Source organism: Phyllostomus discolor, chromosome 2, assembly GCF_004126475.2.
Source record: "Phyllostomus discolor isolate MPI-MPIP mPhyDis1 chromosome 2, mPhyDis1.pri.v3, whole genome shotgun sequence".
NCBI classification, from domain to species: domain Eukaryota; kingdom Metazoa; phylum Chordata; class Mammalia; order Chiroptera; family Phyllostomidae; genus Phyllostomus; species Phyllostomus discolor.
Genome location: NC_040904.2, coordinates 31,937,764 through 31,958,114, shown reverse-complemented (window position 1 = coordinate 31,958,114; position 20,351 = coordinate 31,937,764). Strand labels below are relative to the sequence as shown.

General features: G+C 39.4%; 1 long non-coding RNA gene across 1 annotated transcript; it reads right to left on the bottom strand.

Moving 5' to 3' along the window:
- Nucleotides 1-13,480: 13,480 nt before the first annotated feature.
- LOC114490790 lies at nucleotides 13,481-18,882 on the bottom strand. The gene is made up of 3 exons (XR_004901266.1): nucleotides 18,729-18,882; nucleotides 17,100-17,228; nucleotides 13,481-13,609 (listed from the first exon to the last, which is right to left on the bottom strand). It is a non-coding gene; the product is annotated as an uncharacterized LOC114490790 (long non-coding RNA).
- Nucleotides 18,883-20,351: the final 1,469 nt, after the last annotated feature.

The following is a 20,351-nucleotide window of genomic DNA, read 5'->3' as shown; positions in this document are numbered from 1 at the left end:
CCCAATCTTCCCCTGTTGTTCTCCCCTGCCCGGAGCACCCTCCACCCCCCACTCCCACAGTCAATCCCCACCCTGTTGTCCTTATCTATGAGTCATTTATGCCTCTTCCTTGGCAGACTCTTCTTCTTCTTCCCTGCCCGCCCTTATCCCTCGTCCCTGTCAGTCTGTGCCTTGTTTCCATGCCTCTGATTCTATTTTGCTCATTTGTTTCCCAGACAAAACAAACAAACGAGCCCCATCAGTATAAGATGGAACTGAGGCTCATTAGGAACTTACCAAATGTAACAGCCTCAGCAGAGAAGCCAGAGTAGGAGGGCCCACCGTCTGGTCCGAGGTCTCAGCAATTCATTTCCGTCCTAGATGCCATCTTTGCAGTTGTCGGGGAGTGCCGCCTTCCTCCTCCCCTCTCCTGGAATGCTTCCCTGAACTTTTAGCCAAGTGTAAAAGGTTTTTGGAGGACCACTTTGAGTGCCTGATATGTGCCTTCCAGAGACTGGGAGGCTTGTGAGCTGGTATCAGACCCACATTTGAGGATGAAAGACAGGAGAGGGGCACTTCCATTAGAGGCAAAGCACAGGGGTGTCCTTCCCATAGGCTACGTGCCAGGCTCACACAAGTCATCTTGGGGGGGGGCCATGAGCAAGGGGTTAAAAGACAAGGGCAGGACAGAGTGGGACAGAGTGAAGTGCCCACGGCTGAAATTGAGTTAAGCCTGGACTAGGCAAGCTTTGCAATGAATTTAAAATTAAAATTTTGATTAGATAGAACTTTCTAATTGGATCACACAATGAAAATTGAGAGTGAGCAGAAAAGTCATGGGATCTTTCTGGGACTTCACCCAGAAGCAGGGGAAAATGAGCCACAGCGAAGCTGAGCAGAGCAAAGGCGTGATGATGTTCTGCACACCTTGGCTGAGACCACATTCATTTGTTCCTTGACCCTCCTTGTTATTTCAAAAAAAAAAATAGGCTACATTCTCTAATGTGGCCACCAGGGCTTTTCACCTTTAGACCCTTATTTCTACCCTTTTACCTTCGTCTCCCATCATATCCAAACCCCAATCCAGTCGCCCTCCAATGATATATGCAGAATGCGTGTGTATCGTTTCACACCGTTAGGCCATTCATTGCTCACATGAGTCACCCTGCCCGGCACGAACTTCATTCAAGCCCACCCTTCAAATTTTACTCAACTCCTTAGGGTTCAGCTGACACTCTACCTCTTCAATGAAGCATTCAGAGATCCCCCCAGATGGGGTTAGTCACAATTCCCTATCACATATCTATCACTTCATCCTCTTAAAGTATAATTAAAATAAGTGCTTTATACACCTTTGTCATCTACTAAATTGTGAATAAGTTCCTTGAGGGAAGAAAGCCACATAGCCCTTAGAAGTGATATGCCCATAGAAGGCTCAAAAATAATAACAACATTAAAATTTAATGAATGTTATGACCCGAAACTTTTCTTACATTCAAAGCTTTGTGCAGAAGTCTCAGGACAATCTATACCATATACACCTTCAAAAGGTGTGATTAACCTACTTAATCCTCATAAGAATCTGATGAGACACGTCTTTTTTAGTCTCATTTTCCAAGTGAGGAAACCAAGGCAGAATAAGTACTTACCTAATGTAACATGGAGTCTGAGTGGAGAAACACAGGCAGTCAAGAGTTATAAAGGTATTGGTTTGTTTGTTTTTAAATAAAGGGAATAATGACATCCGGACACAGTCATATCAAAAAGCAATTCAGAAAAATAAAATGTTCCACATATCATACTGGTCCTTATTATGCACTAGAATGAATATATGCCAAATAAATATTCAGTTATGAGTAGATACAAGTTTAAAAGGACAGTGGACCATAAGCCCAACCAATAACTTACAAAGTGCGAGCGTGTGTGTGTGTGTGTGTGTGTGTGTGTGTGTGTGTGTGAAATGTATGTGTACTGGACAGAACTTCTGGATGACTCACTTTGAGGAAGGAAGAATTTTTTTTGTGCTTTTCCAGATATTCAATTTAGGGCTCTAGAAGTAAGCAGCTAAAGCAATCATGGATTGCTGTAGGCAGATAGCCAGCTATATTTACCAACATAGAAAGAGAATTTTAAGCACAGTTAAGACTGGACAGCCCTATGAAAACAAAACAAAACAAAACAAAACAAAACAAAACAAAAGACGGATCACTCAGCATTTGCAAACTGCAAAGGAAAAATTCCTCTGGTCGTTATTTCTGTTAGATGGTGAGCAGGACTTAGCAATCACCCAAGTTACACTATCTATCACGAGGCTCCGTCTAGCTGGACAGGCAAGTACACTGGCTAGTATCATGGTTCCACTGAGAACTATTATTACTGATGTTGTGCAGCAAGCAGCTTAGGCTGTGCAAATAGGCTGGACAAGCTGCAAGCACACAGAGAAAAAACGCCCTCCCTCCATCCTGAAACTGAGCAGAGGCTGCTATGCCACTTGACCTTTCAACTATGCCCTTCGCTGTATGGTATCAGTCACTCTTTCTGAAACCTACAAGTGTGAGACCAAAAAGAGAATGACCTTAATCAAACTTTTTGACCATTCAGTTTTTTTCTAATGGAATTTCATCTGTTTATTTTAAATTTTAATCAGGAAACTACAATATTTAAATTTAACAACATCATCTTCTTTTATAAATATGTAGCTTTGTATGAACTTTACTGATTATCTGAGTCCTCAGATACTAATTTCATATAAGTTACCTTGGACAAATTACTCAGTTCTTCCTAGAGTCAGTTTCCTCTTTTGTAAAATGGGGAAAACCCAACTCAATTAGTTGTCCCAAGGACTGGATGAGTGAATTACTGAACAACACATAGCACAATGAACACAGAATAGAGACTCAATCACTCGGCTCACATCAGCGTTGGATAATACATGATCACTGTCCAGCATCTGTCTATATTGACTATTTAGTGTTACTTAGTCAATACTGAATTGTGTATCATTTCATAAATATCACGTATTATATATTACCCAGTCAAATCCCTTCCTTTTAGTTACAGAAACTAAGAGCCAAAGATACTCATTCATGGTTCTGAGGTGGCTCTGTTATATTTAAAAGAAAAGACTGCACACATTGGAGATGAGTACAGTAATACAGATATCTAGAATCTTGAGAGGAAACTAAAGAACGATAAAACACTATCATTGCCTGATGTTGTTAGTCTTCTAATCCTTCGAAGAGCTCCTTCTGAAAAGGGCTTTCAGAAATGGAATAGATACCAAAGAAGTTTTGCCACGGATTTCATCTTAAAAGACCCGACAATTCAATCCAGTTCAGTGTAGGCTACTGAATATTTTTCAGTACTATAAACTGTGTTTCTCATGTCTTTTTTTACTTGGATTATTTCTATGAAACTTTAATCTCAAACTTCTTTATAAAATTGTTAAGAATATTCTTTAATTGAATATAGTATATCTTTAATGAGCATCCTTTGTATATCGATAGCTAGGGAATGAAAAAAAAAACAAATGATAGCTTTAATCATGTATGAACAGATAATTATAATACAATATTATTAGCAAGGCTATGGAAGGAAGAGATTTAGTACTGTATTTTTAGAGAAGGAAAATAAGAAAAACAATTTTGAAGCAAAAAATGTGGCAAAGTTTTTAATAATACAAATAACATAATATTTCACCAATGTAAATGTAAACTACATTTACTAGCCAGGTAAGCTACGTTTGGACTACAAAATACACCCCCATTTTCCTCCCAAATTTGGAGGGGAGTGTGTCTTATAGTCCTAAAAAATTCAGTAATTTTTTTGTTAGTTTCCATATATTGAAAAATTAAAAACCTCTGAAAAACTTAAAGAGGCAATAAAATATTTACCAGTAGAAAGACTAATGCACAATGGCACCACATTTTAAAAGCGCACACTGCTTGGAGAATGACTAAGGTATATGGGAAGTGTGTGAAAGTAGTCAAAATGATGTCAGGACAGAGAGATGGTGGGCCTTCAATGCCCAAAGCCTTTATGGAATTCTGACTACATTAGTAAACCATTGAGGGTGATAAAGTAATAACAGGTTCACTTCACTTTTAAAGATTTAACTGAGACATTATAGAAGGTGATAAGACTACGAGAAAGAGCATCTCCTGGGCCCACTTCAGTGGCTCTGTGCTAAAAAAATCACAGCTAATTTGCATATTCACTGTTTGGAAACAGGAAGACAAATAACCTGATGACAACTCCTCAACGGTGTGCCTGTATATCACTGCAGCACGACTCCCTTCTGTTCCCACAGACAACGGAACATAAACTCATTGGCAATGACATACCCATCAGTCCTCAACCATTTCCCTATTGAGAAACTGAATTTGCACAATAGCTTTTTGAAAGGCCTGTCACTGCATCAGTGTGGCCTCTCTCGCGCATTTCTCTGTGGGGGTTGACATTTTGCTGATACTTCGTCGGGCTGGACTGCCTGCAGAGCACCAGATTGGTGAGGGATGTGCATCTCACTGCTGGAAAGGATGGGAGATGCATTATTTAAATACAACTTATTTTACAGCAACTTTAAAAATCAGATTTAGAGCTGCTTCTGAGAGGTTAGAAGAATAATATTGCACCTCACCTCTCCACGTTTGGCAATGCTTACTTAAGACTTTTAACTTTGAATAGTTTTTTATTGGTTTGTTTTGTTCAACATGTACTCATTTTTTTTCTGCCTTAAATAACTGCCTTCTTTTTTACAGCATTGTGTCATCAAGAAAATGCCAGCTGGTTTATGGTGGGTGTGTTACAGGTAGCTGGAGTACAGCTTATGGGTTGTTTCAAGGAGCAAATGACCCCCCTGAATCTGAGCCAACACTCCAACCGCATGAAGTCGAGAGCAAAAGAGTGAGGAGCTGTCTCCACTAGAGAAATCCATCATTTTTTGTTTGTTTTTGAATCTTGAAGCAGTTGAGCTAAACGATTGATTCTTTCTGTTTTAAAAATAAAATAGGCTAAATAGATAATGAAATTCTTGTTCATTGGAACTATTTATTTTCTGGTTAATTATGTCAACCACAAAGGTCAAACTAGTTATCTTTAGAAACAGCTAAGCAAAATGGACACCTAAAGAGTAATAATTTCTTAATATCAAAAGAGCAAGTGAAATTAAGAAATTATTTTCTCTGTGTTCAGAATACATTTGCCAGCCAGTGCTATACTAGAGTTGTAAGTAACAACTTACAACTTATAGCTTGGGAAAGCTAATCATTAAATTTTTAGGAATTTTTGTTAGCCAGTTTTTATCACATTGGTTACTTGAAGTCAAAATGGTGGGGGTATTACACTGTGGAAATTGGAAAATGCTACAAACAAGGGCCTTTATATTTCTGAGAACCAGTTGTTTAACATTTACCAGCTTGCCTCTACAGAAAACTTACACCTGTGTTCAGTATGGTTTAATGATATTTAATGATATTTGATCATCATCCTTCCATTATGATTCATCATTTCATGATGTCCGATCATATGATGTTTAAAGCATAAATTGTATTTGTAATTAGCATCTCCCTGCTAGTGTCTTCTCTCCCACTCTCTCTCATTTTCTAACCTTCAGCAGTGGAGGGGACTAGTCTGTAAATCCTCATAAAAATATGGCAGCATTCAGAGAAGTAGTAACACATGACTGGGGATAGACATGGAACTCCTACATAGAGGGAAGTGAAGCGCTCCCAGCAAGCATTGCAGGCACACCTTATTTTATCGCTCTTTGCTTTATTGTGCACATGATGCCTTATTTTACAAACTGAAGGTCTGTGGAAACCCTTCATAGTGTAAGTCAATGGGCCCATGTCCAACAGGTTCTGATGATGGTTAGCATTTTTTAATAATAAAGTCTTTTGAAATTAAGGTACACACATTCTTAGACATAATGCTACTGGACGCTTAATGGGCTAGTATAGTATAAGCATAACTGTTATATACACTAGGAAATATGCATTCTGGGAAAATAAAAAAAACTTCATGTGCCTTACTTTATTAAGAAATTTGCTTTATTGCGGCGTTCTGGAACTGAACCCACAACATCATCAAGGTATGCCTGTACTAGGTTCTTTTAGTGTTTTTTTCTTTAAGTTTTAGTGGTGCTACAAAGCAATGCTCAATATTCACATCACATGAGGCAAACGAAAAAAATCTTAAATTAAAAGAGCTACAAAAAGAGCAATAAGTTCGGTTAGACTGAAGGAAAACATCTTCCCTATTTGGGAAAAGTTAAGCCCACCAGACAATATATTTTTTTAAAAGACAATTATTTTACTTGGATATTTAGTCAGCATTTGGTCTGAAGATGATTTATTTTCCCCCGATTGTGAAGGGGGAAATGTAAAGTAGTAAATACGGGAAACACAAAAATGGACAAAGGAGAAAAACAATCCTCTCATATAGCCCAATCATCCCCAAACGGCCACTGGTAACAACTGCTGTCCTTCCTGCTGCAAGTTTCCGTATACACACATGCATACATGTGCTTACAAATGTGGATCATTCTTTATATACATCACTTAATGTCAATTTAATGTCAGTTCTCCTGACATTACACATTCTCCCAAAACATGAATCTCTGGGGCCTCAGAATAGTCTACGGATGTGTGACAAAATTTGTTTACTCTGCCTCCTTCTGGTGGATATTTAGGTTGTTCTTTTTCTGGTTTTTACTATCATAAATAATGCTGGGATTAAAAGAAAAAGCTGGAACCACATTCCGAGTTATTTGATAAAATGCCTGATTCATAGGGTGGGACTGCCCTTTGCAGAGATGGTACGTTCTTACACAGGATGCGCGTGGGAGTGCCGTGGAGCCGCAGCTGCCGTCCCGCCCAGCACTGCTTATGGAGTGGGGAAAAATACAAGCTCTCATAACACGGGGAGTTTTCTAAAAATGTGAAATAAAGTCCTTTTCTGAGAAAGAATGATTTCCCCAAGTAATTGCATTTATAACTTAAAAAATTAGAATTTATATAGAGCTAATATCTTTAGAAAGAACTTTTTGATCACTCCTGCCTCTAAAACATTTTCCCTTGTATTGCTTATAAGTATTTTAAGTTCATTATGTACAGAAACTACGTTTTAGAATTCTGTAAGGCTCATAACAGAATATTCAGATAAATGTATGCTTTTCTTAAAACACAAACCCCCTTTTTAATGCCACATTTTCTTTGGAGTATGCACGAAGCATTTTTAATGAGTCCTAGCCTTTGGTTCCATTCATTTTACTAAATATATTATTATAATAATTATATAATTTGTGCTTTCTGTCTATGTGTGTAAAATAAGATAATAGCACATAACACAAAAGCTGAACTGGACTAGGAGTTGGGGAATATTTTCACCCACTCAGTTCACTACATTACCTCATGCATCAGGTCACCTACGAACTTAGGACAGTATTACTGCTGATTAAAAATGTCTTAGGACTATCATATTGTATTTCCTGGGGTTTGAAATCCGAGAATGGAAAAGAGTTCTAATTATTAAATTAACATTGTAAAGAATGGACAGTTTGTCATTCTCTTCACATGTTTTTAAATAATCTATTTATATTACCTTGACAATTGGAACAGGGCAAACTTTGTCACTATCTGCTTAATAATTATTCCATTAGAGTTAGACAGAAAAATGTCACTTCGCTGTAGAAATGGCAAGTAACTATCTTTTGAATATGTAAATTCTTACCTTTAAGCTTTTTTTTTTTTAAGCAAACAAGTAGGTTCAGGATAGCCAACCACGGCAGCAACACACTTTTATACTGTTTGAGATGCTTGTCAACTGAGCCAGAATGACAGCCCTAAAGTAAAAACTACCTAGTTTCTCTCCAGAAAAGTTGCCAGGCAAGAACTCTGTCCTGTCACTGTGGCTTGAGGGTTATCCTTGGGGGCAGTAATGGATTCCCTGAGTGATCAGGTGATTGATTCTCTGAGTGCTAAATACTCCAGGTATTTCATGGTGCGCTAACATTTAGGTTTGATTTGCTTGCTGGTTTATGGAAATTCCTAAGCACTGAAGGATAACTCAAATCACTCTTTACGCCAGATAAGATAATAGATCATCACAAACAACAGACTTTTGCTAACTTTTATTAGACATATCTAAAATAGGAATGTAAAAATAATATTGTGATAACTATGTATGTTGTCAGATGGGTACTAGGCTTATCAGGGTGATCACTTTGCAAGTTATATAAACATCTATTTAATATGATATACACCTGAAACTAATGGAATATTGTATGTCAATGGTAACTGTAAAAAATTACAAATAAATAGCATCATGATCATCCCACCTGAAGCTTTCCTCAAACTTTCAAGTTACTGCGAGCCCCTTCCGAGGGAGTCCATCAGGCAGGGCAGGCAGGGCTAACCGAGGTGCTGTAAGACTCACAAGCAAAAGTCTTGTGAGGTAGCAGGGTACTAGTTCTACTGGCTCTTTGAAACAGATTCATTGTAACTCATAGTTTTCTATCAGTTTATAATCTGTTTCCACTCTGACAAGAATTACAAATGTAGTCTAAAGGACTCTTCAAAGTGCTTCTCAGTATAACTTTAAACAGTGTGGTAGATTAGTTGCAAAGATGGCTGCAACCTTATCTCCCAGCTTGCAGGTCTTTTGCAATGAGATTTTGCTCCTCCTCTCATCAGAAGGTAAAATTCCTTTCCTCTCCCCTGGAATCTGGCAGGCCTCATGATTTGTTTCAAGCAACAGAAAGTGGTAGAAGTGATGATGTGTGGCTGCTGAAGCTGTGTAGTGAGGAAGCCCACGCTAACCTTGTGGAAATGCTGTAGACACGAAGGGTGGGTCCCTCGCTGAGAAGCCCAGGTAAGCCCATTTCCCAGATGTCTTACTGGGAAGCAGCTATCGGCAACTCCGGGTTAGACCAGTAGGAAAGTGATCTCATCAACCCACAGGATCCAAAGAAATAATAAATCATTGTTTTAAGCCACCAAATATTGGAATGGTTTGCCACACAACAACAGATAATTGAAAGATGTAACCTAACATAATATCTCATAGGGAAGTTAGGAAAAAAAGCATCTATAAAGCTAAGAACTTTATTGACTTTTTTTGGTTATCTTCTCTAGATTAAGGACTTACACACAGTACAGGCTTTTCCTGTGTAACCAGGAGGACAGTCAGTTTCCAGTTTCTTTGCTGCACTGACCTCCATTCTCACAGGGTCCGCAGGAAAACTGGCAGTCTGGTCCCTAGAGGCCATCAGGGCAGGCTGGTAAAACAAGAATGAGAAAGAAAAGAGCTAAGATGTGTAATAAATCAAGACAGTCCCAGATTTTTGCTGTAGCCTAAGTGCATTGGAAAAGTGTTGTGTGTGTGTGCATGTGTGCTTATGAGTGTGTGAGTGAGTGCATGAGTGTACCGCTGGGCGTCAAACAAACATCTGAGTAGCCTCCAAGGATTTATAGCACTTCCAAAACATTCCCTGAAGAAATCAACATGATGGTGTATCTTGTCACTTTGGAAACACAGATATAGAGGTTGGCAATTTTTTTCTTTTTTGCTGAAAAAGTGGTTTTTCAGACAGTAACAATGGAAGCAATTTTGATATATGCCTTTGGAGGCAGTTGCACAGAACAAAACCTGAAAATGAGATGTAATTTGTACAGGAAGCTTAGAAGGCACGGTGCTGGGGAAGCTGTCCCCAAATGGCTGCCTGAATCCTGTTCTCCTAGTCTTTACTTCTATTGTAAACTGGAATAATCACCCCAGAGGCTTGTAATTTGTGTATTTATAAGAGCATACAATGATATAAAGTGGAGAAAGTGCTGCTTTGTTGAACGTCCTTTGAGTTGGAAGAGAGACTGATGCTGCGTGATCACTGGGGGCTCAGTAAGGGTTTCAGCCCACGTCCGACCATTGAAACCGCCGGAATTAGACACCTGGTGGAGAGCATCCTTTTCCAACAGGCAGAACGGTGAAGCTTTTCTAAACTCACCACAACTGTGGAAAGTTACATCAGACTAAGTTGGCCTGTGAAAGTATGTGCTTTCCTGGGCAGAGTTCCCCTGAATTACAGAATCATTCAGTTTTCTGGGGTGCTTATGCCATTTCTGGCTATTACTGGTTGACCACTTACTCTGTGCCACACACTTTACATAAATGAGCTCACGTTTTCATAAAAATTGCCAGTGACATAAGCAACTTTACCTTCATTTTAAATAAGAAACTGAGGTTTGGAGAGGTTGAATTACTTTCTCTGGGTCATACAGCTTGTAAGGAGCAAAGTCAGAACTGAACCCAGATCCTCTGGCTTCTGAAATTAGTGTGTTTGGGACTACACCAAACTTATGCTGCAATACTAGCTACTCAGCATCTTTCAAGTCAATAAACCTGCTCTTAGATACCCACCAGATTTCAAATTAAAGTTCACTTAATGTGGAGCTATTGTAACAAAAATCTGTCCTTATTATATTGACACACGGGTGGAATGAGCCTCCTCAGAAGGACTCAAGGGGCTAGCTTGGCCAGAGCCCGCTCTATCAGGGGTCCGTGTGCAGCTGGCCTCCAAACACCCCAGGCTACAAACTAATCAAAACAAAAACACCGGCTGGTTCTCCCCCGGCATCCCCCCCTTCTTTTTTGCTGTATCACAGATTCATGTAGAAACCAGCTCTTCTGCTCTTAAAAGTCACTGCTGATGGGCTAAATAAGCCAGGGTACTGATTGTGGAGAGCACAGTTCATTAGTGCCATTGAAACAATTTGCGATCTTTAATGAACTATTCATCTGCAATCTAGACACAGGTCTGGAGTCAAGATTTTTAAAGATTCGTCTAGCTCTAGGAGCACTTGGACCACTTCACTCCTTTGAAAAAGAGAAAGAAAAACAGGCTGATTTTCATCATGCACATGTCTTGGAGAGCTCCTTCTGCCTTGATTTCTGCTGCCAATCAGGGCGAGCCCATTCACCCACTCCACTCTGATTCATAATTTCATTTTGTGGTTGGACAAAAATATCAGAATTGGACAAAGTTATCTGATTGAAAAATAATATGTTTTCCAGAGATTATGGTGACCTCTCTATTTTGCTGATTTACATATACTTTCAGCTCATTTTCCTTCACAGTGGGAATCTCAGAAGCATTTTCCAATGAGGTCTATTCAGCAGCTACTTTAAGAAAATGTTATCGGAATAAATTAAATTGACCCAGGTGTGTGTGTATGGTATTGTCTCTTCATGCACTGCCTGCTGGGCCATGGCTTCTCTTGTGGGGAAATGAACAAGGGCTGACTCGAGCCTTAAAACCCAGCTGAAGCAGGAAGAAGCTTAGAGATTGGCATGGGACCCACTTCTGCACCACAGAAAACACACTTGCGTAATGTGTCTCCATGTACTTCTGTTTCTCCATGTACATTTCCCCATTGCTTAGAAAGTCACAACCCAGCTTCCTAAATAGCCTTCACTCCACAAAACCTAGATGGACGTCACTTCCTACATGCTCCATTTCAACAGCCACGGGATGACCTAGGGGGCCTAGAACACTTGCTCCCTTCCAGTCAGCTCTGACAGGCCCCGCGGCTCTCTGAGGATGATAATGCAAGGAGTAGGGTGCAATCCACAAAGGCCAAGGACAACCCCAAACCCAGGGCCTGTGTCTGTGAATTCACCCAATGGTATGATGGCTTGCTTTCAAACTCATCAAATCTCCTTTTGAATTTAAACAAGAATTTTAAACAATTGCCCTTTGGATTGCATCAAAGGCAAAAAGTTCACTTGCTGTTAGTTATGACCATTTTACTTGTTATATGTTCAGTGTTGCTATATACAAGAAGGGAACCCCCCCAAAACTGAAATTATCTTCTAGAGAGTGGACCCCTTGTAGTACAGGCTTCCCCTGGTAGGTGAGTGTTCTGGGAGCCCACCTAGATCAGTGTACCAGTCGACATTGTTGTGAGAGGCTGTGTCTGGCTTCAGTGAATTTTTTTGAAGACTCGTTCAACATGTTTGCCCATTTCATGATGGGTGACTTACGAGTGCACAGGCCCACACTGTGCTGAGTGTTCAGCAGTTTTTCACCACAAATGGCATGACTCCTATGGCCCACCCTCCCTATTCACCCGATCCTGCCTCAAGTGACTTTGTGTGTGTGTCCCTAGATAATGAAGGAAGACATTTTGCCAATGTGGAAGAGCTGAAACAAAAAAAGGCAGAAGCACTAACAGGCATCAAAATCAATGAGTTCAAAAACTGTTTTGAGCAGTGGGAAAAAGTCTCAGTAGGTATATTGCATCAAATGGAGAGTACTTTGAAGGTGACTGAAGTTTCAACATTAAGAATAAATACACAATTTTTTAGAAATAAATTCTGGGATTTTGGGTCCCACCTTGTATCATAAAGAAAAAATGTTATGATGCTTTCCTGTTAATAAAATAGTAACAAGCACTTAATGCAGAAGTCATGATAACGTGAGAGATATCTATAAAGAATAAAGTCAAAGATTCACATTTATGCATTCATTTAAGAGCACACTTACTGAGCAAGTCCTATGTGTCAGGATTGTCCTAGGAGTTTGGGGGATACTTTGGTCAACAAAAGAAACAGCTATTCTCCTGTGGGACTTAGCTTCTAGCCGGAAGGAATGGCAATAAATACTAATACTACTTACTACTACTAATGATCATAGGATACGGTATATTAAAAGATAATAAGCACTTTGGAAAAATTAAAAGAAAATTCAAAAGACATGCAAATTGCAGTTTTAAGTAGCGCAGTACTGATAAGGTTCAGTGAAAAAGTGGCCTAAGACTTTCTGAGTAAGTGAAGGAGCCCTGGAAATACTGGGGGTGGGGGATAGATTTCCACAAGGCCCCAAGCAGGGAGCGCCATGACTAAAACCTTGAATGCCTTTGTCCACATTTCACATGCACTTGCCCTCTTACCTCTCCATATGTTACTTATAACTGGAATCACAATGTAGGTAAAGTTTTGTATTTGTAGATTTTAAAGATTATTTATATAATATTTAGAAAATTGAGAAAGAACCACACTGAAAACTATATTTACATTTTCCCAATTTTTTTTATGGTTAGACTCTTTGGATTGTATTTGTTTGAATGATCTGTCTTTAGATATAAAGAAAATTATTTTTTTAACTCTGAAAGACAGCAGCGTCTTTGGTGGATTCGTTCACCTCAAAAAAGTGATTAGCCAGCTGTAATCTTCTTAGGGTAAGGTTCTCTGCCATGTGGTCTTTCTTCCCTCCTCACTCAGGCTAGCATGGGGACAGCCTGCAGCAGGAGCCGAGATGACAAGGTTAAATAACTTTATTGTCCTGTGTCTCAGTTTCCTCACCTGCAAATAGGGGATTAATAAAGTTTACCCATCTCCTGAGGACAGTGGTAGATTAAATAATTAATGATCAGATGGTGCAGAACAAAGGCTGAGCATTGTTATTAGAGAAGACAGAAAATTTATCATCAGATTGTACCTTTCTGGCATCTGTTGCCTTGGTAACCAGATTTGCAGGTGCAACTGCCATTTTTGGCGCTGCATTCCAGGGTGTTGTCCTCCACACACTGGCATTCTGAGGAGCAGCCAGCTCCGTAGGTCCCCTTGGGACAGTCTGCAAGCAGATCGAAGTGAACCGTCACCTGAAAACCATGCTTTGGCTTTTCTTTTTTTCTTTTTTTTTTTTCCCCCTACATTGTTAGTGCACAAGCATGTGGTTCTGTGGGGCCTGATTACAGGGAAACAAGAGGATCATCCTAACTGCCAAAACAACACCTCCAACAAAACGGAGAAACAAATGTCTTTCAAGTCAGGTAATTCATTTGCTTTTTGGCAACTGGATGTGAACAGTGAAGCCTGAACTACTTAAAAGGCTTTTAGGCTTCTGGGAGAGAAATTGCCTTTCAGTGTGCTCCAGCCGTGCTTATAGTTAGTGTTCTCCAAGGACTGCACAGGCCCGCCAGCCCCATATTCACCCTGCCACGGCATGGAGATGATGGACAAGCGTTGATGGGTAGGCGCACCATTGTTTTCCTTCCCTTTCATTATATGGTAATCGGAAATAATTTTACATTGTGCAGATAACACAAAGCTTTAATCGTGACAGCAGCATTATCATGGCCACATCTTTGGCAAATGGTGCTTGCCTTTCCTTCACTGTTTTCCCCACACCATTGTGTTTTATGGAAGATGGTGAACACGGGAATTATAATCTGAAAAAGTCCTACCTTTGCCTTCAGGAAAACCTACCTTTAGATCTCTCTTTGAGGAGTTACTTACAGCAAGTAAGTAATTCAATTCTCTTTGCAAAATATACTTCTGACAGTTTTTTCTCCCCCGTGCAGATACCCCAGGGACTATCAAAAACAAGTCCTTCAAGTGCCTTTTATTGTATGCCTATATAGGCTTTGCTGACACACCTGCTTTTAAAGAACAAAATAAGCCATTTGGCTTTCTGGTGAATGGAAATGAACATCTTCTAATATCTGCTATGATGAGCAGAGATAATTTAAAGTGGTGGTTACTATGCCACCTTGTAGGGTGATTCTTGTCCCTGCTAGGGATAGACAGAGTTACCCCTAACACGGAACAGAATTATTAACAGGGCTCCTTTTCACCATTACTATTATCTTATTTGGATGATAAATTATACTAATCCTTTTTTATCTTTCCTGTGGTTTCCAAGTTTTGAGTCCTTGCCCAGACCCACCTCCCCCAAGGGCTCTCAGAGATACTGTCTTCCTTGATGTAGGCCTCTCCTGGCTCATTCCGGAGCCCTCACTTCCCTGGGCTGACTTCCATGCCCTCGCTCTTTCTGGTCCAGCAGGTAGAACAGTGGTTCAGGGGGCAGCTCAGGCACAATGGAAAGCTTAAATGTGACAGTTGAGTATTTTAAGAACATTTAACTGGAAATATGCTTAAAGGAAAAAGAAAGAGCGGGAGAAGTAACATTTATTTTTTCCAGCGTCTACCAGTGTCTACCTCAGCATTTGTTATGCACTGAAATGTGTCCCCCCACAAGTTAATATTTTAAAGTCTTTACCCCAGTACCTCAGAATGTGACCTTGTTTATGAATTATGTCATTGCTGATGTACTTAGTTAACTCGACATCACACTAAAGTAGTAGGATGGGGTCTCTAATCTGATACGGCTGGTGTCCTTATAAATAGAGGACATTTGGACACAGACATCCGTACGGAGACAATGCCGTGTGAAGACTGGAGCTATGCTGTCACAAGCCAAGGAAGAGAGGGGTGTGGCCTGCTCACACCCTGATCCCAGACGTCTAGCCTCCAGAACTGTGAGGCAATAATAGATTTCTGTTTTTTAAGGCGATCCATTTGTGGCACTTCATTATGAGAGCTCTAGAAAACTAGTATACAGTTGCAAACTCAAGCTTCTCAGGACCAGGCAAATGGCATGATTAAATGAAGCCTCCAATCTAAGCCAAAAGAGTCTTAAAGGACTGAAATGTGTATATTTTTTCTAAAGATGGTCACATTCAAAACGCTAACTACTATTAGCACCACCACCTGCTCTTTGAATGTTTGGCCAGATGAGTTATGATTTTAATGTTTTTATGCCAAAACATCTGGCATTGCCTTATAAAATATTTAAAAGTTACTACTAAAAATAAGGTGTACTTTGTTACCTGAGAGCAATGATTTTCAACCAGTGTGCTGCAAGAATTTTTAAACATGCAGCACCTGACTAGTCAGGGACGCTGACCTCTTTTCTCTTAGATTGTCAAATAAAAAATTGACAGTAGCCAACATAACAATAACCATTAGGTATAAATGCCCTGTCTTGAACCATAAATATATAGGTCAGATAGTAGAATTGTGCTTTTTTGTCACATCACATAATACGGTTGTATCTGATTGGTTAATGCTTGGTATCAGGAATTCTCATATTATAAGTATAGGCACCTGATATTTTTAAAAAATCACTTCAGAGAGTAAAAAATATATAATTACTATTATTGTATTTTCTGTAAGTCAATTAAAATTATACTTATTTTTTGTCACATTGGCAAAAACTATACTTTTTGGTGTGTCACAGAATTTTAGTAATTAGTTTATGTGTGCTAAGAGATTAAAAAAAAAGTTGAAAATCACTGCCTCAGAAGAACAATGATAAAAATGATGCTCTCTTTGTTTGTAGGTGAGTTTTCTTCTCTTGGCATGTTCTAGGAGGTATGTGATGCTCTGGAACATGCCCAAGGTGCCTGAATTTCCACATGGACACGTGCCTCGTCCTCTTCTCTGCTGCTCGCCCAGGCCAGACCTTTCCTCATGGCCCAGGTTCGGCTTTCCACGTCGCCTTCCCTGGCTTCCTTTTGGGAGTATTCACAATTTGCTCTATGTTTTCTAGTAGTAACCTTTTATAAAACAGACAAAATCCATGGACATTCAACTAAAAATATGATATAAAACTCTAAAAGGTCTCTTATTATGAAATGGGTCAGGGTATTCCTGAGGTCCACTCAGGAAGGGCTTTTAGAGGAGAGCATGCGGAGTACGTGGAGGAAGAGCGTGGAGACTGTTTCAGACTCACAAGTGCTGACGTGCAGGTTCAGGATGAGATGGGGGGCACTTTCCCAGAGATGTCCCACTAAGGGAAACCCTGAAAGTTACTTAGGAGGCTAAAGTACTTATTGGTGATTGTGTTTTCTCACATCTTTTGCAAAATGTGATTGATGGTCAAACAGCAAAATAAATAGCCTGCTGCAGAAAATTTTAGGAAATGGATATGTCTAGGCACTAGAACCCAGAAATAATGGAGAGTTTTTCTGGCCCTTTTGATATTCAACTCCCATAAAGTGTCAAGTCTCTTTCTAAATGAGCTCTTAATAATCCTCTCTCAATAATTAACGTAATTACTAATGAGAAAAAAATGTAAAGAATTCAGGAATATTTTTCTTTCATTCATCAAAATCTAGCTTCTCTAAAGCAAGTAGGCTAAATAAAGACTAGAACATAAATCGTCTCATATATAACTATATAAAATATAGTTTTTAGTCTCTTCCTTTGTCTAATATACTTCTGGTACTTCTGAGCCTCCTTGCTTCACAGCAAGAACAAATGTAGTGCCTGTGACTTACTCAGATGACAAAACCTCCCATAGCGCCCTGGATCACACACGCAGGCACCGTACACCCTGTGGCAATGGCCATTGTTGGCGCAGCTACATTTCCTTTTGCAGTTCTTCCCGAAGAGTCCTTTTGGGCATCCTAGAGGTAGAAGGGCAAACAAAGAAAATAGGAAGCCACATGCAAAACTTGCTAGAGCTGTTACTACATGAAATGAGGAGCTTGCAAAACGTGAGATGTTTCCAATGTGATTAGACTGAGGCTAGGGAGATATTTTAAAACCCACAAATAATGATGTTATATCCTCCACCTAAAATTCTACAACCACTGGACATTGCTGTCAGGTTAAGACTCCAAAGTTAACAAGACTGCGAGCCTGTGCACTGGCTGACCTCACAAGGCACTAAGATCTCCCCGAAGGACTTTTGCTGCACCAGCTGAGCTTCTGGTTCCTCTAATGCGCTGCATGCTTACAGATGTCAGTCTGGCCGTGCTCTTCCTTCATGTTCTTCCTGTCTCATGTCCCCTCATGTTGTAGGCTTCTGCTTCGAAATCCCTTCTCTAGAAGTTTCTTTTCCTCATGTTCTGACCACAAAGCACACATTACTGTACAATAAACAAATATTATTTAGGGGATAAATCATTGGGATGCCAGCAGGAGCCTTTCTGCACCTCTCAGGGAACAAATTAAACTTAGTTTCCATCTCCCCAGTCCATGATCTGTGAGAATCTAGCAAACTCCTCATGATTTCTGGCAATCCCTAAAGATTTATGTCTTCCTTGACTCTGTCTGCAGGTATTGGGCCTGGAAAAGCAGTTTCTCCTCTGGCTTTATCAACCTGTGTAGGAAATGTGGCTTCTTTACTGGTTTCCATGAAAAACCCATACATAGCATTCATTGGCATTTTGTCAGTTTTCACCCATCATTTCTTCCCTCTTTCCCTCCCTCTCTCCTGTCCTTTTGTTCTCTGATTTTCATTTTCTTTCCTCCTGGATTTGTCCAAGGAGCCCCATTTTTCTTCATTTTATTATGCGAAGCAAAAAATTCTCTCCGGCTCTTATATCCAAACCTGTAAACACAAACTCAACTTTTTGCTCAATGGCAGAAAAAGGTTTTGTTGGTTTGTTTGTTTGTTTGTTTGTTTTTTTTTTTTTTTTTAAGGTTGTTTCCCCCCCCCCTTTTTTTTTTTTTTTTTTTTTTTTTTTTAATATTTTATTTATTTATTTTTTAGACAGGGAAGGGAGGGAGATAGAGAGAGAGAGAGAGAAACATCAATGTGCGGTTGCTGGGGATTATGGCCTGCAACCCAGGCATGTACCCTGGCTGGGAATCGAACCTGGGACACTTTGGTTCCCAGCCCGCGCTCAATCCACTGAGCTACGCCAGCCAGGGCTTGTTTGTTTGTTTTTTTTGTATCACCCTACTTAGATCACAGCTGGAGATATAAGAATCACATTCTGTTCCATGTGTTATCAATCAAAGCAATTATGTTCTTATATATGTATAAACACAGCCTTTTATAACTTCAGAAAAAAACTACCTTGAAAAATACAGGCACAAATTTTACTTAGTTGATTGCACATTAGGAACCTCAAGACCTTAACGACTTGTCTCATGCCACCAGCGCCAGACGTTCCTACCGTGTTCACAGGTTTTCCCATGCACCCCAGGGGGGCACTGGCACCTCCCAGTCAGAGGATCACAGGTTCCTCCATTCTGACAATCACAGATGTTTCCAAACTCCTTCCCACCAGTCTCTGGGGAACAAGCTATGGAGAAAATGAAGAAGTTGAACAAGCAGTATATAACATGCTCATTGTGATACAAATGAAAAAAAAATCTTGTCTTCCTATTAGAATGAATACCAAGTAATTAAAATCTCTGTCATTTGCAGACCTGGGAAGGGTCTCCAGCATGCTCCTAGCTTAGATGGCATAATCATTCCTGGGGATTACTGACACAGCTACTAAAATGATGACTGAGGTACTGCTAAGAAGGGTTACACACAAAATTTTACCCTGTTCCTTAGATTCTAACCTTCACATTTTCAAAGCTTAGGTATCTTTGCTGTAGAACTCTAATCAAACTTAATGAGAAACAAATTGCACCTTCTATTTTGAAGAATGGGAAAAGAATGGCACGTATTTTCAACTAGGAATAAATGAAACTTTGTGAGGGCCCCATGGTATTTGGCATTATTAAAGAATGATGAAGACAAGCAAACAACTGTTTTGTTGGTTTGGGGGAAGTGTTTAGTATTCCAATAAAAATAATAAGTTGGAGAAAATATCTGTAGCTTTATTTTAATACAAGTGTTTGGAAAATGTCAGTAACTATTTTGTCATTTTATCATAATAGGCTAAATATTATAAAACTACATTTATACCACCCATTCTACCCACCCACCCACACCATTCTAGGTGCTAACATGGAAACTTGGTTTCTTATTCACTTTTTTCTTTGCTTTCCAGCCTTAGGCTACTGTGAACAGGAAAGAAGAAGGAAGGAGGAAAACAAAAAAGTACAAGAGAGAAAAACTATCAATGAACACTGGTTTTCATTGTTAATTTACATGTGGTAAGTCTTTGTTCTTACAAGAACAATAGAGGGGATGAGTTTTTTAAAACTGCACCTGAAAAATAATGTTAAGGAAGTTTAACTAGCTTTTATAGTATCTGGATTAGAGCAAGTCATCAAATCAACATCGGCAAAACAACACTACTGTCTGTTACTCCCCCACAAAGTAGAATGTGATGTTATATAGTGCACAGATTTGCTAACTACTTCCTTAATGTCAAACAGAGCAATTTCCCTAGAGAAACAAATTTTAAAGCAAACATGCCCCAAATCATAGCTGGATGATTTGGATGGAGTCATGAATCCTTTCCTCTGTATATAACCCATTCATTTATGATGTGAAAATACTCCAGCTTTTCCTTTCTATTGGATAGAGTCTCACAATAACAAATAAAGTAGTCAATATAAAATGTCTTGAAAATGGAGTTCTGAAATGTGCTATTAAAAGTAATATGTGATCATTTTTAAATTGTTTCATTATAATTGGTAAATTCTTAAAACATCAAAGCAGATATATCATTGTAGACTAATAAAGATATTAGGCTAAAAGATCTATTCAATGGGAAGATCTAACTTCCCAGATCTCTGCAGAATGTTCTGTTTCTAAATTTCCATTGCTGCATTTGAAGAGCTAGGACTCTTAAAAATATGGGTAATGAATGATCGGTCACTTCTATTTATTGCAG